Raw genomic sequence first — 19,682 nt, 5'->3', positions numbered from 1 at the left:
TCATTACGTTTCCCAAGATAGGTCCTAAAAAAACCTTCAGATCGACCCACTCGCCATCATCAGGAAACCATCTATCACGGGAACTCACAAATATCCCATTGCCTTCTAAGAGCTGCTTTCATCACTTCCACAGGCCTTCATCCCTTCATTGGGAGATCGCCTGGCCTCTCAACTAAGAACCTTGAGTCTTCACATATCCATTGAGGCATCATCCCTCCAAAAGACAACCTTCAAACCCCATGGAATTCTATTGAAATCCACCAACATACTGTTTACGGAGAATTTCGAGTCGTCTGTGCCATCTGTTTAATGCTGCAGCCACCCTTACTTCCAAAGGGACCATCCAATTTCACCTAAATTAAGTTTCCTTGTCACCCTGTGTCAGGAGTCAGTAGCGCCCAATTTAATGCCACTAACCTTCAGGACGGCCAGCAGGAGCGACGCCGTGAAGGGTAAGACCCAACGTCTCCCAAACACTAAACCCACCACAACGGATATCACACTGTGGTAAGATAAGTATTCGAGGGAAAAGGGGAAGGGGAGAAAGGAATGCCCAAGCGCCTGTTCCGTCACAGGAAGGGTTGACTGCTGTTCTATACTCCCTCAGAGACCCTGCATCAGGAAGACAGCAAGAAAAGAAAATGAGTAGCACCACAAGCACACCCTCACAAGCACAGAAAGGAAGCACACCTCCAATGACAAAGATGGGTACAACCCCCTTGGAACTCACATGAATGTGTCTAGGATCGTTCTTCTGAGGGCGGTGACGATGCGAAGGTTGTCTTATGAAGGTCGCACAATGGACGGCGGAAATTATCCTCGGAAGTATCTGGGCCCTCAGGAAGGGGGGGTTTCCCGGTTCCAAGTCTCTAGGTCTGCAGAAACAATCCAATGGTATCTGGCTATTATTCACCCAGGCAATCCAAAGTCTCGTGAAGGCGGTGGTGAGAAAGCAAGCAAAAGAAAACAAAAGGCAAACCAAAGTTCTATGGTTCTTTTCTAGAACCGTGAATAGTCGAACAAATGTCGTTAGGTACGCTATCGGGAGGTTAACAGTCCTTCTCCCTGACAGCGTGTAGGAAGCGTCTCCTGTTCAGCCCCGTGAACAGAGACGCGGCTTTCCGGGGTTTAGCGCTATCGGGAGGTTCACAGTCCCTCTCCCTGACAGCGCGTAGGAAGCGTCTCCTGTTCAGCTCCGTGAACAGAGACGCGGCTTTCCGGGGTTTAGCGCTTCACCCGCGCTCCAAGGAAAGGGTTTGCAGGCAGGTTCGAGCAACCCGCAGGAGGAACGTGAAGTCCGTTCCGACTTGCTCTGTGCAGATGAATCGACCGGGAACAACGAAGAAGGCGCAGAACGCAGCGCTCTCGGTCCAAAGCTCACAGGCAGTTTGTCAAGCGCCGACCCCTGTGGGGGCGGGGCTTAAATAGGAGTATGCTCCTTCCTGGCCAGCCGGCCTGTGCCTCCTAAGGATTGTGGGATCTGTAGTCCCTACCACTTTCATTCGAGGCATACATACACAGGAAAGGTGAGGGCGGCAGGCTGGCTGCGAGCGCGCGATCATGACACCCTGTCAGGATACGATTTGAGACCTACTCACCACCATCCATAGACCCTTCGTGGCTTCCTCACTCCTACATGGAGACACCTATGTTCCCACACCTTCAGGGTGCCCCTTTTCAGAGACTATGAAGCTCTGTCCATCCACTGAGTCCTCCGCCGCCCCTCTGACCTAAACCTTCAGCCCTCAAGGGCCACAATGGAGATTCTTTAGCTTACACTATAAAGGAAGTTTACAGGTCTCCATGCCTTCAACAAGAGATAAATACCCTCTCCCCACCAACAACTGCAGCGAGACCCTGCAATGTCTCTGCTCCTCTAAAGAACCCCTTTTCTCTCCTCCAGAGTCCTCCATCCCCTCCACTGAGACCACTACCGCCGCGATAACCAATAAGCTTCAGTCCACACACAGCTCCAAGAAGATCTTCTCTGGAGGATTTCCAGCCTCCAAAACCCAAGAGAGATAGTGCACCCTCTCCCCTTACCTCCATGAAGACCCTCCAGCCCTGCATGGCTGAGAAGCCGTTCTGCTGACCAGGATTGCCGCCATCACTTGAAGTCTTGCCGGTATTGGGCTGTGACAGGTAGGCACCCATGGTTGCAGGCCACTGGGGTTCCTCTGGGACTCGCCCTTGCCTGACACGAAACTAAACGGAGAGGGCACAGGTCCGGACTGGGAACACAAAGTAGCCCTGGCAATTTACTTAGACCAGCCCCTTGTGAAGCACTCCCTGGCTCCGGGAGGCTGTAAAGGGTTGCTTGCTGCTTTTGTTACTTTCGGCAGATACTGCAGCACCGCTGCAAAACAGCCCCCAGTAAGAAAACCAGACCCCACCCTTCCAGCCTCCCAGCGAAACGCACTAAACCCGGTACGGCCAGTCCTGCCCGGAGCGCACGGTAGCTCCTGGGTGCCTCCTTTGTTGGCACAGGCTCACGGTCCTGGTCGTTCGGGCGCCAGGATGGTGTTGAGCGAGGCAGGCCGCCGGTTGAACACCTGGCGAGAAGTCAAATTCAAGCAGAACGTCTACCCAAGACAATATCTGATCACGTATCAATATTGGCTGTGTTCAGATGGGGACAAGACAGCTGGTCTGACAGGTCAGTGTGTGGGCTGCGTTTTGTGTTGTATGTGGGGCTGTTGATGAGATGCTCAGCCGTTTTTTACTTTTAAATTCCCGGATATTATTACAAATATTGCCTGAAGTAAACTTAAATCCACACAGTCTTCCATATCTTGTAAAATACTTTTGCTGCATGTCTTTATAAATTCAAAACTGCCCACTTTGCAAAAAAGGAAGACTTTTTTGCAGCAATCTAATATAATAATGGGGGCCAGTTTTATTTTTGTGCGGGCCGATTTCTTGTCCCAGTCTGACCCTGAGGGTCAATGTTTAAGTGATAAACATTTGCTCTTGAAAGGGACAGAGCCCAACTCGACTGGGAGGTGTAAGCAGATACACACATGTTTGAGAAACTGACACAGGCTTAAACGAGACACAGTGAGCTAACAAACAGCCTATGTAAACTAGACTATAAGGCAGCCATGGCTAAGCAACATGCAGAGGGGGTAAACCCAGTTGCCTGTTAAAAACTGAAGAAAACAGGGGGCACGTCATGGCACTCAGAAATGATGAAGGTACTACAATGACCAACCACACAGGAACAGATTAATTCAACGATGCTTGGCTACCATTGAGCACAGTACCAAAGGCCAAACAAATGTGATAAAAGTTTTACGCTCAAATATGTCGAGCAGGCAGAGGTTAGAAAACAACAAAGCACAGAGGGTGGAAATGAAGATCCTGCTGAGCATGGAAGAGATTGAAACAGCCATCAGCCATCAGGGCCTTATCAATGGGTAAGACCCTGGGTGGGGATGGATTCCTGGTAGTGTTTTACTCTGAATTTCATATGCAACAGTCTTGCCCCTCAAATTACATAAAGTCTACAAGGCAAGGCATTGTAACATGGTGGACGCTGCCAGCGTCTGCAAAAGAGGCGAATAGAGTTGTGATTCCAAAGGTGAGTCAAGACATAACTAGCATCCAAAATGTACTTTCTCTTTTTGAAACTTAATCTTGACTATAAAATATTAGCCAAGATTTTCACCAGAAGGCTGACTTCCTTGATGGCAGAGTTGATCCATCCTGATCAGAAAGTTTTCATTCCTAATAGATGCACAGCAATACAAAGTCAAAGTCAAAATAACTTTTTTCGGTTTCAGAAGAAAGCCATAAAAGTTTATAACACCAATATTACAAATTAACATTCCAGTGGCCTATTTACAAATCAACATAGGAGGGGATTCATAGAAACGATTATTTAAAAAAGCTATGATTCTAAAATTCAATCTTTTGATAAAAATGGAACCCATATTACAAAGTACTTCATATCACAACAATGTAACCTCGCCTAACGAGTACATCAATGCTTGAATTGTGTATAACAAAATTACAGTATTCGGGTTCAGCTACTATATCTAGTACTATTTCCTAATAGCCCTTGCAACTTTAATGTAGTTAGAAACCCTTGTACATATAGCATGAGTAGCCAAAGAGTGTAGGTAAATAAAACCTTCAATATAAGAGCATGGCCTAATTTCTTTTAAAATCGAAATTCGAAACATTCCTCTTGGCTCTTTATTGAGGGGGCAAAATAGTATAAAGTGCAATGTGCTCTGAGCTGCCAAATTATCACAAAGGCAAGGCACCACTTTTTCTGCCCATACCCACTGTTTTGGGAAAGCCACAAAAAATGCAAGGTAAGTAAACAAAATCTTGTTAAATAAAATCGCGTCTGTACATTTATGGTTAATGTTAGATAAAATTGCTGCTGGGGAGGAAATGAACAAGGGAGGCCTATCACATCTGGTTGAGAGTGGCGTCTAGTTGCCCCTGTGTAGTGTGCCTCTTTTATGATAACTTTTGCATTTTCCTGGATACCAGCTGGGTTATCAAAGTAGCTTGTAGAGGTTATCTCTTACAAATCGGAGCCAAGGGATAGATAATGCTCCATCCAAATTGATACAGTCTTTAATGACCTTTTTTGAGAAAACTGGCTTCTCAGACAACCAGATTTTAGCCCATAATAGCAGGGGGGGCCAAGTCAATACGATCCTCCACAAAGTCAAGCCCCAGCTCACGATTCCTAAAGAGTATGGGGGCACTATTTGGAATCATCAATAGCCTTTTTATAAATTTATTTTCCATGATCTGTAATTGACGGCTAGTATGGTAACCCTACACTCCTGCTCCATATGTTGCAACAGGCACACATTTGGCTTTATAAAGTGTAACCAGCTCAGTCACTGGTTTATGGCCCAATTTAAGGCAAAGCGGAACAACCCCCTCGACAACTTTGCCCACATTTTGCATCCTTCGAGGAACAAGTGGTTCCCAGTTCATCCTATTATTAAAAATATTCCCTAAATAATTAAAATAATTCAATTTATCAATAATCTTATCCCATATAGTATATATTCTAGTTTTGGTCATTTTAGGGCTACACACCATAATATATGCGTTAATAAAATTAACTTTTAAATCAAGTGCCAACATAAAATCTGTAAATGCGTTAAGTAAGTTTTGGAGGCCATTTTCGGTCAGGACCATTAGCACAGTGTCATCCACATATGAAAGTAGCGGGACCGGTGTGCCCCCTATGCGTGGACAGTCAATTTCCTTCTCTGATAAAAAAGCCTCTAGGCCATTGGTATAAGTAAAAAAAAGGGGGGCTAAAATACATACTTGCCGGACACCTTCTGTAGAAGCTATGGGCCTAGATTTTCCCCCTAGTAGGGGATATCTTATGGTAACAGAAGTGGAAGTGTGGAGCCTACGTAAAAGAGAAATCATTGCTTCCTCAACACCCATTTTCCTCATAAGTACCCACAACTTCTCCCGATTTACGGTGTCAAAAGCACTGGACAAGTCCAGGAAGGCCAGGTGGATAGAGCCCTTCCTGTCCTTCATGTACCATAATTAGGGACAGCAATACATATCAGATGGCTGCTGCACGATATGGCAGCTTTTTTTGAAATGTAAATAATAAGGACCCCCTGGAATAATTTGAGATTCCTAGGGCAGGGCAATAATACATTTGAGGGTAAATCCATAGGCAGTCATGTGGTCAGAAACTGTCAAGGACTCATATCAAGAACGAACATGATGTAATTAACTCAGTGCCAACTACAACATTGTATTAAAAAAGATTCCCTATTTTTTATTTTTCTCATGTTAACAACATTTATAAACATGTTAATAGTACATCAATACCATGAAACATACAAAATACCATATATAAGAGACAACGTGAATATAATACAAAATGACATACTACATGAAATCCACATATGAAGACAATAGAAAATAGGTTAAGGTTTGATAATGTTAATACAAAGACGAAGATGACAAAACAGTGGGTATGAAATGGAACTTCTTCAAAGAGCGTTTTGGTGCACACTGCGTAAGACTTTCAACCTACTCTTGGATTAGGTATGATACCAACTGCCTGATACATGCTAACTTAAATTGAATAGGTCTGGTGAAGGCATGTAGTTGATCATTTTAATTTTGAATATCTTGATACTTAGTGTTATATTATCGTATCTTATATGGTCTTAATTCATTTCATAGGCTTGTTGTGATTCTATCTAGGACCCTAATTCGATATTCCCGATTTATGCCCTTATGTGGTTATAACAAATAATATCCTTATAAAGGCATAAGAATCATATCCATATTTAGTAATAGCCAATCCGGTCCAAATACGGCAAGGCTACTCCCATAGACTTCTAGTAAGTACAACGCGTTCTTTAAACAAACCAAGCCTCCAGCAGCCCGGGAAATCCCCCTGCTTTTGTTTTGATTTACACAAGAACTCCTGGAGTCCAGAAAGAACTGTTAGTTCTTAGTGACGTCTTATGTCCAACCTTACGTCAAACCCGGCACCTTTCAGGTATAAATATACCAACGTTGCCTTAAGCAAACACACGGTGGTTTGGAGAAGAGCGGCTATCTACTTGCCCGACGCCCAGCTGATGCGAGAGCCGAAGGAAGCCGACCCTCCCCTTTGACGCACTGAGAGAGACGCTGTCTTTTTCTCCAGCCGAGAAAATCCAGCTCTGGTGTTTCCAGTCACCCTTGCGGGTTGCTGGGAGATCGAGTCCTGAGAGAGAGATACAAGACCTCCTACATTCTATTACCAAGGTACGGAGCTGACTAAACCCTTAAGAGAATTCTTGATTCAGATTCTTGGCAAAAACCAACTTAACTTAAACTGCAACTTGCTTACTCCTTCCCACGTATTAGGCTTAGGTCAGGTACACCGGGGTAGGCGTATCTTAGAAGCACCAGTTGAGTACGTTAGTCACAGTTTTTATGCGTATATAGATTTTATCCGTTTTAAAGTATCATATGGCTAAGAAACCATATCAATGCTTTTACAGTATTATTTCATAATACTACTTTTACTGTACGCACTTTACTTCATGATAAGTATTGCAATTGTGGCAATTCATTTCTCTTGCATGAGAAAGAAGACTGCTCAATAAATAACACCTTTTATTGAAAACGCCAGTCTCTCTATTTCTCTGCACTCTGGTGAAACTAAGTATGCACGATTGACTGAGTGAAATAGCTGTCTGTTGTTTTCACACGACTCTAGAGATATACTCTTTATTCTGAGGGAGTAAAGTTGTCATGTTTATGCGGTTGTCAGAAACTAGTCCCTTCTTGTCTAAATCAAGAGAGTTAACTCTTTCCTGAACATTCGAGAAAGTTTCTAGTGACCTCTGAGCTAGCTGGCAAAACTAATTAAGTCTAATATAGTCAGTAGAGACCTAGATGACCTCAGTCCTACGTCTACACTACTGTTTATATTATTCCAATGCGCAGAGCCTATTGGGAATATAGGAACTACACTACAGGCTATTGTGTGTGGCTTTTCCTGACGAAGGCGCAGTGTGTGCCAAAACTCGAGTTGAAGAAGATCCATCTTATAGCCACTGTTTTGTCATCTTCGTCTTTGTATTAACATTATCAAACCTTAACCAATTATCTATTGTATTCATATGTGGATTTCATGTAGTATGTCATTTTGTATTATATTTACGATGTCTCTTATAGATTGTATTTTGTATGTTTAATGGTTTTGATGTACTATATACATATTTAGAAATGTTTTTAATATGAGAATAATAAAAACATTGAATATTTTTTAATATAGTGTTGTAGTTGACACTGAGTTAATTGCATCATGTTTGTTCTTGATATGAGTCCTTGCCTGTTTCTGACCACATGACTGCCTAGGGTTTTACCCTCAAATGCGATATGGCGGAGTGCCATGAGACACAACCATCACCAGCACTTGTGTTAGATATAGGAAAAGCGTTTGACCCCTTAAAATGGGAATATTTATTTACAGTCCTGGAGGCATCGGAATTTGGTGTGGGGATTCTTAGTTGAATCTGCCTCCCGTAAACATACCTAGTGGCAAGAATAAGAACATGTGGGAAAGTCTCTAAGCCTGGCCAATTGAACAAGGGACACAACAGGGTTGCCTGTTATCTCCTCTTCTATTCACCCTTGCCATGACCCCTTTAGTCTCAAGGTATAGAAGGGAGACTGAACCATAAGGGGTGATCATTGGACGAGATATGCATATTATTTTACTGAACATGGATGGCATCCTGATGTATCTGCAATGGCCTTCTGAGGATATGTATCACGCTCTGGGTGAACTCCAGGAATTCGAAAGGCTGTCTAGCCTGAGTGTTATTATTGTGAAGACCTGTGTGTATCCTATACACCATCAAGTCAAGCCACTTCTCGGCAAGGGGAGACCACCTCTCTGCTCCTCTGGGACGCGATTCATTTGAAATAGCTTGGTATACAAATATACCGTACAAATGATGGCTTAATAGCTGGTTATATACGGAATTCTCATACAAGAATAAAAGGTTCCATTGATTTCTAGGAAAGGAACCTAATTTTGGTTCAGGGTAGGATAGCTGCATTAAAAATGATTATCCTTGGAGGAGGAGCCAAGATGGCGATCGGAACAGTCGCATGAACGCTTCGCTCTGAGGTCCCTTCCTCCCCGCACGCCTATCCTGTTGATAATCCTGAGCGAGGCTTTTTGATCTACGTTGTTAGAGAGAAGCGCTCACTTACCATCTATTTTTGGGGCTCCACCGTGCAGTGGATCCGAAGAACTGCCCTCGTCTGCTTGCCGGCCTTCGTGGCGCTGACGCCGGGGCCTCGAGTGCAGAGGTTGCCCGGCAGTGTTCGTAGTGTTGGCGGCCCTGGTTTGGATGAGAAACCGGTCAGTGGGAGCCTGAAAACCGCGAGCCGGGAGAGTTGGTGCTGACCCACTCCCAATAGTGAGTTGCTCCGTATGCCCGAGCTGCCGACGAGCCGGAGAGAAGCCGTGTTGCCCGGTTCCCCTTGGGTGTGACGCCCGCCCATGTTAATAGTCCCGTCCGGGAACCGGCGGTTGGCTCCCGGAGAGCTGCGGGGAGCGCACCTGGCCTTTCGGTGACTCTCCTTTCCGCACCAGGCATCGACTGCCGACGATCAGCCGTGAGACCTGTTGCCTCTGGTGGTCGGACTGGACTCGGAGGTGGAAGGGAAGTGGCGGAGAACGAAGCGGCTAAGATGGCGGATGGCGCCTTGGAGTGCACCCCCCCCGGGGACGGAGACACCGCTGAATTTGAGACCCCCGGACTTCGGCTACATGGGGAGCCGCTTACGCGTAGTCACGTGCTGGTTGCACTAGCTACCCTGCGGATTGCTCTGCTCCGGAGCTCCCGGGACTTGTAGGTACAGATCGCTGCCATTGCTGATCCGCCATTTTGTGGCGTAGTGGCTTTCCCCCGAGTTGGTGCCGCTGAATCTCCTTCGGTCGCTGTGCCAGGTTCGCCGGATGAGTCTACAGATTTGAGGGTGCGAATGGATCTGGCTCCTGTGCTGCGGTGCTTCCCGCATACTGTGCTTTCCTCTCCGTGCTTGGCGGACCTGCTTTTGGACTTGGACTTGTTGGTGGTCGGGGTATTGTTGCATTCTGGCCGCCGTCGTGCATCGTCGGTTGTTTCTTGGTGGCTGGGACGATGTTGTGCGGCGGCGATGCCTGCTCCGCCTGGAAGGCTTGAACTTTTTGTATCGACCTGTCTCCTGACTGCAAGGCTGTTTAGCGGTTCTACTATTCACAGAAGTGGCCAGGGGTGACCTCGCTTGGGTCTTGGAGGGACTTCTTGCTGGTTACTGATGATTCCAGGACACGTCTTGTGGGGCTGTTACTGATTGCGTTTTGTGCGCTCGCCGATCATTGTACTTTCTATGGCCTCTGTCTCTACGATTTTAGTTGCGGGGGCGGGGGGGTCCGGTTATCTGAATCGCCGGCTCCTCTCCTCATTCTTTTTCTTTATTGTCTTCTTCTTTCTCTCTTTATTTCCTTTCTTTAGGGTGACTCTGGGGCGACAGGCACGCTGTTAGTGGGGTAGGCCATAGCCATTACGGTGATGTAGGGTGGCGGGTGTTGGAGGGGTTTTGTTATTTTAGTTTGTTTTGTTCTATGGTCCTTTTCTTTCTTCTTATCAAGGGGGTTGGCTATATCTTCTTCTTACATCCTTTTTCTGTTAGGCATCTGCACTTGTCTCTTCTTTCTGTCTTGTATGGGTGGGTTTTCCACACGATGTTCTTGCTAAATTGCTAGCCATCGTTTGACCTCTACTCCTGGCCTGCCTTCGGCGGGCGTAGGGTGTTTTCGGCCTTATTGCTTATCATCGATTTCTGAGTGCGTGGAGGGGTACACCCCTCCCATCTCTTTTTGTTTATTGTGTAGTGTGATGCCTCTGTTGATATAGCCGCTGCCTCCTTCTCAGTATTATAAAAATGAAACCTCTCCTGTCCTTGTGCTTCGCTGTGCTACAACCACGTACTACGACTATAACGCGATTCCTCCTTTTATCGTACACATTTCCAATGCTCCTGTCTTTCTCTCCTGATTTTGCGACCGGCCCCTGTGGTTGTAGGCCTGCGCCTGTATTGCTCTGTTTGACTTAATAAAGGTTTAAAAAAAAAAAAATGATTATCCTTCTGAAGCTGCTTTATTGCTTTGTGACAGTGCCGGTGAGGCTACTTGTGAGTCTATTCGAGAGGATCAATAGCATAGTGGTTATTTGTTATGGGGGTGGGGGGGTGGTCACCACCATAAATGAGCTCTGAAAAAACTGCAGCTAAAGGCAACAGAGAAACCACTTGAAGCACCGAATATGGTGCTGTACTGCCTGGCGGTGCAGTTGCAAAGAAAAGACAAATGGCTGTCAGACACTGCAGAAACGGATGTAAGATATGGAATGTCAAGCCAGGAAGGACTAGATCTTGTATTATAATGTGTTGCATTGTACATATTATGAGTTTTCTTTTGTCAGGTGCTGTTCTTTCACCTTTTTTCATTGTGACTTCGCGTCCATCTAGATGATGTGCTTCCTTCTGGAATCTACTAGATCTATTGTTTGACTCTATATTACCTTATTTAAGTGTATCCCTTGTTGCTTGTAATGTGTAATGTGCTGTCTTGTGTTGTACTTTACATAACATGTATTTTCTTTTGTTAGGTGGTGTGTTTTCATAATTCTTCAATGTGACTGGATTGTGTGCTTTCTCCCTCCCGTTGCTGCCCTGGAGTCCGGTTGGTTGTATTGTTCCCTTATGTGGCCTCACCACCCTCGATTTTTGTGCATGTTTTTGTGTACGTTTTTGTGTATGGTTTTTGGTACGTTCATTTCTTCATTATCTTTTTTACATGGTGTTTGTCTTTTTCCCTCCCCAACGTCTTTATCTTTTCTCATTTCAGTTTTCTTGCTTTATTCTTTACCAAACATCTCTCGTCAAATATACTTCGTCTCTCTGTTTTCTGTTTTAATGTATGCCTTTTTCCCATTCTTTTTCATCTATTTCCTTTTCTTATTACTTTTGTTTTTCTTCTTTCTTGACTCTTTCAATGTCTTTCTCGTATGCTATCTGTTTTTCTATGCTATTCCAGTTTCATGATTATACCTTAATATCCTTCTATTGTCTTTACATTTTGATAATTTCTCTTACCTGTTTTAATATTTTAAACTTATTAATATGTCACAGATGGCTTTAAGGTTTATTTTATGGAATGTTACAGATTTAGGTTCCCCTATAAAACATCAGAGGGTTTTAGCACATATTTCTACTTTAAAAGGTGACATTGTGTGTTTTATTACAAGAAATTCATATTTCAGATAAGGAAATCACTAAACTCAATTGACAATGGGTAGGTCATATTTTTGCCTCATCTGGTTCAGGGAAGCGTAATGGAGTTGCTATATTGTGTCATAAACGCCTTGACATACAAGTCTTCACTCAAAATGTGTATGATGTAGGTAGATGGGTTTCAGTTTCTTTACTTGTTGATCAAATTTAACCATTATTAACCTATATACACCTACTAATTCTGATAAGTCATTTTGGCCCCAAATGCTGTCTCAATTGATGACTTATACGGATGATTACTTATTAGTAGATGGTGATAATAATATAAGTTATGACTCTATTCTAGATAGGCGATCTAAAACTCACTTTATTCCTTCACGCATCCATTCTCAGTTCACATCTACTATATGTCAAAGATCTCTTATTGATGCTTGGGGGGTATGTAACCCTACTCTTCAGGAGTATACTTTATTCTCCCCTTTTCACTTTTCTCAGTCTCGAATAGACTATTTGCTTATATCTCAAGCACTTGCTCAACACCTTATACACTCAGATATAGGTTCTATATTAATCTCGGATCATGCCTCAGTTACCATGGATTTAGATCTCCTTCCACTCACTCCTGGTACTAGGAGATTGAGATTTATTAATGCCCTTCTTTTAGATTCCACGTTTACACAGCCTTTGAACAATTTATCAATACATTTGTTCTTGAAAATTAAACTCTCAATATTTCCCCTCAAACTATTTGAGGTACTTTTAAAACTAATTCTAGAGATGTCATTATTTCCTTGGTGGTCCGAAAATGCAAATTATCTTCCTTTAACTCAAAGGCACTTATTTCTCATATTAAACAATTAGAATCCTCCTTTTATAATTCCAAATCTAAAACTGATCTTGATTAACTAGTCGAAGCTAAATTTTCATTCAATGACCTTTCCGTAGAACTAGCTAATTCATATTTATCAACGTCCACTGCCAAATATTATGGTTATCAGATTAAGGAAGGAAAGCTTCTTGCTAATTACCTTAAAATTAGAAAAGAACATACTAAAATTGATTCTCTTCTTACTTCCTCCAATAGAACTATTCATCATAAAAATGAAGATATACTTTCGGAATGTATTCAATTCTTTCAGACCCTCTATACCCAGGAATCTCAATATACTCACCAGGAAGCTTTTCAATACCTATCATCAATTTCTACCCCTACCAATCCTGACATAGATTTCTCCTCCTGCACTGCTGATATTCAAATTCAAGATATTTCCAATGCTATTCCTCTGATTAAGCGTGGTAAAGCCCCAACACTGATGGCTTCACTATAGCTTTTATTCCCATTTTTTCAAACTTCTAATACCAAAATTACACCATCTTCTCCTATTTTATATATAATCAGACATTGTGTGGTTCATTTCAAAAAGCCTTAATATGTCTTCTTCCTAAGAACATCAAAGATCACACATTATGTAAACATTATCGCTCGATATTCTTAATTAATTAGATTATAAGATATTTGCAAAAATTCTTTCTTTACGCTTAGATCCTATCTTACTTCATCTAATTGGGAAGGAGCAGTGTGCTTCATTAAAGGTCGACATCTTTCGGATAACACAAAATTATTTTTAATGCTCCTAGTAAGTCTAAAACATATAAATCTTCTTTAGCAGAGATATCTTTGGATGCAGAAAAAGCTTTTAATCAAGTCAGTTGACCTTACATTTTTTTTTGCACTTTCCTGGTTTGGTTTTGGTTCTAAATGTATTAGTTATGTTCGTTTGTTGTATTCTTCTCCAAATCCTCTGTTCTGGCTAATGGTTTTATATCTCCTTTCTTCCCTCTTTCTAGAGGTGTTTGACAAAGTTGCCCCATTTCACATCTACTATCTATTCTTGCTTTAGTACCTTTTTTTAATAAAAATGTGTTCCAATATAGATAGAATGGGTTTTGTTTACGGTGATAAACAGCTCAAACCTTTTGTCTACGCAGATGATATTTTACTTTTTATTTCTCACCCCCAAACGTCTTTACCAGCTTTTCCTTCAGAAGTGGACAATTTTGCATCTGTCTCAGGATATAAGTTAAATGCTGATGAATGTGAAATCCTTCCCTTAAATAGACTATGTTTTCATACAGACTTTGCTTCCTTTCTTTTCGCTGGAATCCAGATAAAATTGAATATCTTGGATTGTGGTTTACTGACTCCATCAAAGATACGGTCTCTTTAAATTCTAAGTCCCTACTTACCGTGTTATATTCACTCTCCTCTCGATGGAACCATTTATTTTTATCTTGGTGGGTTCGTTTGCACAGTATAAAAATCAGGGCCGGACTGGCCATACCGGGCACCAGGCATTCCCCCAGTAGGCCGCTAGGGTGGGGGCCGGTTTTGTGCCCCGGGGGCTGTGTTTGTTACTGAGGTTCGGCAATATCGGCCCCCTGTAACAAAATCTTCCGAGAACCGGCCCTCGCAAACTGCTCGGCTGCACTCCCCCCCAGGCTGGGGGGCCGGCTGAGCAGTTTGCCAGGGCCGGTTTCTGTTCCCAGTCCAGCCCTGATAAAAATTATGTTAGTACCTACAATTTTATTTTATCTCTCTAATATGCTGGTAAATATTCCACTTTTTCACTATAAAAAATATTCTTTATCCTGTCCAAATATTTATGGTATAACAAAAAAACCTTGGATGTCTCTTCAAAAACCGAAGCATTTGGGGGGGATAACTTTCTGGATTTTCAAACATATCATTTAAGCTTTTTTCTTAAACAAACTTCCCTCTCTTACAAGAAGATGATTCTTTACCATCTCCTTCATGGATTGATTTTGAAAAACAGACATTCATCATTATCTTTTCCAATTTTTAAAAAATCTTTTTATTAACAAAACCACAAAGAAAAACATCAGGTGACATTCGCCGCTCCCACGTTTGTCATAAATACATTTACATACTTCAAATAATACATGCAGAATAACGTTAAGTGATCACAGGGACTCATGCACCTCCACTTCATCCTGACCTATCGGGGACACACAAATATCTCCACAATATCGTTTCCAGGGCTCCTAAACCTTTCCCCACTTTACAACCCCATGCAACGTAAACTGACCTCTCCCTGAACATGCACCAATCCAGGTCTTCCATCCACTTCTCGATTCGGGCGGTTGGCTAGCTCCCCACATCTGAGCAATATTACGCTTGGCTACCATACATGCCAGGGTCACCCATTGCCTGCCATACACACTCAGATCCGTGGGTTCCCAAACATTCAAGATGCACCTGCGGGCCTCCAGTGCTATCTCCACCCCCAGAACATCTCGCATCGTATCGTGAATCTTTACCCAATATACCTGTATCTCCGCACAATGCCACAAAATATGCATAAACGTTCCAAGCTCTCCGCACCCCCTCCGACACTCCCCGCCTTCTGCCCGACCCATGTGAACCAGCCGGGGCCCCTTGACATACGACCTGTGGAGAATCTTTAGTTGCACTAGCCTGAGTCTCATTTGAATACCCACCACCTTTGGAGAGGAGAAAGCTTCCCTCCAGTCCTCGTCATTCAGTTCCAACCCATCGGCACCCCATTGTGTCCTAACAGTTGCCAGTGGGTCCTCCATATTATTAATACGTTTCTTATATATTAATGAAATGGTATTTTCCGGGAGATGACCGTCTAACACTCGATCTTCCAGGGGGGAGGCGTCTGGGAGCGTTGTGCCTCTAGGGATGTGTGTTAGTAAAGCATGCCTAATTTGGAGGTATCGGTAATGCTCGCTCTCCTGAAGGTGGTATTTTTCCTGGAGGGAACCGAACGCGTGAACTGTGTCCTGTCCCCAAACATCATTGATCTGCGTGATCCCGATAAGATCCCAATTGTCAAATCCCTTTGATTTCCACAAACTGCCCAGCCTCTCTGTGTTCCACAATGGGGTAGCAAGTGTGAGTTTCCACTCCCACTTAAGATGCCGATTAGCTGCGTGCCACACCGACACCGCGTGTGCTGATGCCCCAGCGAGGGGGAATCGATTCGATCTGGCATATAATGCCCTTGTGAAGTCGCCCCTTGGCACCTGCCAGCGGTCCATAGCGTACCCGAGGTCTCCGGGGGCCCATATATGGCATGGTTCACCGCCGCTAACTGGGAGGCCCAATAATATTTCCGCGCGATCCGGCAAGCCTATCCCACCGTCATACCAGGGGAGAGTAAGCTTAGAGAAGGCGATGCGAGGCTTGCCCTCCCAAAGAAGCTGCCTTTGAAGGGCCTCTATTTCCTTAAAGTAGGATGATGGTACCGGGTCCATTGCATTCTGAAATGCGTACAGGAATCGCGGAAGGGCCATCATCTTGAAAAGCACTGCCCTACCCAAAAGGGAGAGCGGGAGTGCCTTCCACCTCAGCACATCCCCCTTAAATCAAGTCAGTGCGTTGCCCACGTTTTTGGCATATCTTAACTTCGGGTCTAACGTGACATAAATGCCGAGATATCGAAACCCTACCAGTTCAATTTGTATCGGGCAGTTACTCGGGATTACTGGCGGATCTCCTCCAAGGACAAAGAGCACTGATTTCGACCAGTTAATTGCACAGCCAGAGTATCTCCCGAATATAGCAAGCACGTCAAGAAAACATATCAAGGATCCCCTAGGATTGGTGAGGTAGAGCAGGATATCATCCGCATATAACGAGATCTTGTCCTCCCATTCCAGCGTCCAATGCAACCTTCTGATCGACCGGTCCCACCGGACCCACGCTGCCAAAGGCTCGAGAGCCAGGGCAAATAGGAGCGGGGACAAGGGACACCCCTGTCTCGTGCCTATGCCCAGAAAGAAGTCAGCGGACTTTTGATTATTCACCACTACCCTGGCAAGGGGATCAGCATACAAGAGACGGACCCAGTTAATAAACTCCAAAGCCCATCTTCCCCAGGACTGCCAACAAGTAGGGCCACTCAACCCTATCAAAAGCCATGGTGGCATCTAAAGATACCAGTACCGCCGGCTCCTGTATCGTTGGGGCCCTGCCCATTATCCCGTGCAGCCTCCTAAGGTTAAGGGCTGTAGTGCGACACGGCATGAAGCCAGATTGATCCAGGTGGATCAGGGTGGTAATGATCTTAGTTAGCCTCGTCGCCAGTTGCTTCGCCAGAACTTTAGGCTCAGTGTTTAGCAATGAAATGGGCCTATAGGAGGAGCAGAGTGTCCTGGGCTTACCCGCTTTATGAATGAGAAACAATATTTGCGACTCGCTGGTCGTACGGGAGCTGACCCCTCTCTTTACTCTCTACGAACATGGTGCGGAGAAACGGACCGAGCCTGTTTGCACTCAGTTTATACATTTCTATAGGGATGCCGTTCGGGCCCGTGGCCTTCCCTAAGTGCACTCCTCTGATGGCCTGCGCTACTTCATCATTCATGAGTGGGGAATCTAAGTATTTCTGATCATTGTCCGATAGCATGGCCATCTGAATGTCATGGATCATGGCCACGTTTTCATCCTCCTTGTATACCCCTGCGGACGTATACACTTCCCCATAGTATTCCGAGAACTCATTTGCTATGGTTTGCGGGTCAGTTATCGTCTCATGATCACCTCTCAGCAACTACGGTACTAGCCGCAACGCCCACTCTCCCTTCTCAAGCCACGCTCTCAGCTAGCCCGCTTTATCACCATGTTCATATATCCTGCTCTGGGTCTCACCGTGCTGTGATTTGGCCCTATCTCTAGCTAGGCCCCTATATTCATCCTGGAGGAGTTTCAACCGGTGTTTACCTTCCGGAGTCGCTTCCTTAGATAGCTCAATCTCCAGCCTGATCACCTCCGCCCGTTCTAGTTCGGCCTGATGTTTCCTTTTTTTCCCTGCGACCAACGATAAAACCTCCCCTCGAATAACAGTCTTGTACGCCTCCCACAGGGTCTGTGCTGAGTCTACAGAATCCGTATTCTCCTTGAAGTACCTTTCCGTACTTTTAATGATTTCCTTCTTGGTAGCGGGGTCTCTCAGGTGCCATGCATTTATAGGGGCTACTCTACCTACATCAGACTGGCCAGTTTCCAACCGGAGCCAAATCGGTGAGTGATCAGATATTCCCCTTCCCAGGTGTCGCACCTCCCGGACCGCCGCCTGGGCCGCCGGTATCAGTACGTAGTCTATTCTAGATAGGGTGTGGTGTGCGGCAGACACGTGTGTATAATGTACCCCGCTTGGGTTGTTCAACCTCCAACAGTCAATAAGCCCTGTTGTTTTTAAGAAGTCCGAAAGCCATCTCCGCGCCGGCCTCAGAATTCGGGCCTACCTCTCCATCCATCACTGCGTTAAAGTCCCCTCCCATCACCAGTAGGCCCATGGGCAAAGTGAGGAAGATTGCACGCAGGTCTCAGAAAGTGTCAGTTTGCAGGCCTGGTGGGACATAGACGGACATGAAAGTGACAGTCTTCCCCTCCCACTGCCCCAATACGGCGATGTATCTGCCTCGATGATCAGCCCATGTAGCCTGTATGGTTAGGGGAAAGGAGTTTTTCACCAAGACACCTACTCCCCTAGACCCTGTGGTGAATCCAGCATGTGGCACCAGTTTATAACCCCCTTTGTGTAGGGCCATGCAACGATTACCAACTAGATGTGTCTCCTGCAATAGCACTACATCTGGGTAATGCCACCTAATCAACTGATTCACCATTCCCCTCTTAATTGTGTCTCCAAGACCATTCACGTTCCAACTAATCACATTCATCCCCGATCCTCGCCCAATAGTTGACATTGTAATGGTAAGGAATCAGCCCAGTCATAGCTATGTCACCAGATGCAAAAAGAAAAAGAATACAAATTGCAAACAAAACTGCACACAATACAATCCCAAATCTCAAAACCAAAAAATCCCATAGATCCCGAAACCCCCCCTCAACGCACCCCTGCACATGGCCAACGCCCATCCCCAACTAGTAGTGTGCCTGTCGCCCACCATCCCAACTACGAACTAACTAAAGGTAGTAATGAGGAGGGGGCCAGTGCCCCCCCCCCAGCCCCGAAAAATAAATCCCTTGAACCCGGGGTCACCCACAGCTGTCTTATAGTCAAGGATTCTAGCATGAGTCTAGCTGCGGATCTACCCCGCTACCTGACGTAGAAAATAGGAACGTTCTGATGGCTGCTCTCATTCCTGCTCCTGCCGTCCGCCACTTCCTCCGCCGTCTCTCTCTTCCAGACCAGCAGCATGTCTACTACCCAACCAGTCCGAAGCAACCTCCGGGTTGTCAAAAAATCAGGCCCTTCCCTCAACCTCCACACGCAGGCGATCCGGAAACATCATGGCATACTTCAGTCCCCTGTCCCTGAGTTTCTTTTTCACTGGGAGAAAACTCTGCCGTTGTTTCTGCACCATCTGAGTAACATCGGGAAAAAGGAGAGCGTTGAATTCTCATACCGCAAAGGGGGCACCCACGCGTGCCGCCTGTAGGATCGGGTCCCTGTCGCGGAAATTCAGCACACTCATGATCATCGGGCGGGCGGGTGGCCGAGGCCTGTGTTTCCCCTGGCACCCTATGGGCGCGTTTGATTGTAAAGAAGTTGCCCAGCCCCTTGGGCTTCAGATGGTTGAGGATAAGATCTTCAATAAACAAGTCCGGGGCCGGCCCCTCCAACTTCTCAGGCACCCCAAGGATGCGTATGTTATTATGCCTAACTCTCCCTTCGTAGTCGTCCATTTTCCCGTTCGTGAGATCCCGGGAGTTCTGAAGATCGCGCACCTCATGTTGCAGCAGCGCCATATCATCAATCAGGCTAGCGGTCTTAATGTCCAGTGACTTGACTTTTTCGCTCGCCTTCGAGAGGTCCGCCTGTATCAAATTAACCTCTATAGTAACGGTGACAAGTTCATTGTCCAAT

The sequence above is a fragment of the Lissotriton helveticus genome, chromosome 3_1, assembly GCF_964261635.1.
Source record: "Lissotriton helveticus chromosome 3_1, aLisHel1.1, whole genome shotgun sequence".
NCBI lineage: Eukaryota > Metazoa > Chordata > Amphibia > Caudata > Salamandridae > Lissotriton > Lissotriton helveticus.
The sequence above is the reverse complement of the archived record's forward strand: the minus strand, read 5'-3'. Positions refer to the sequence as shown.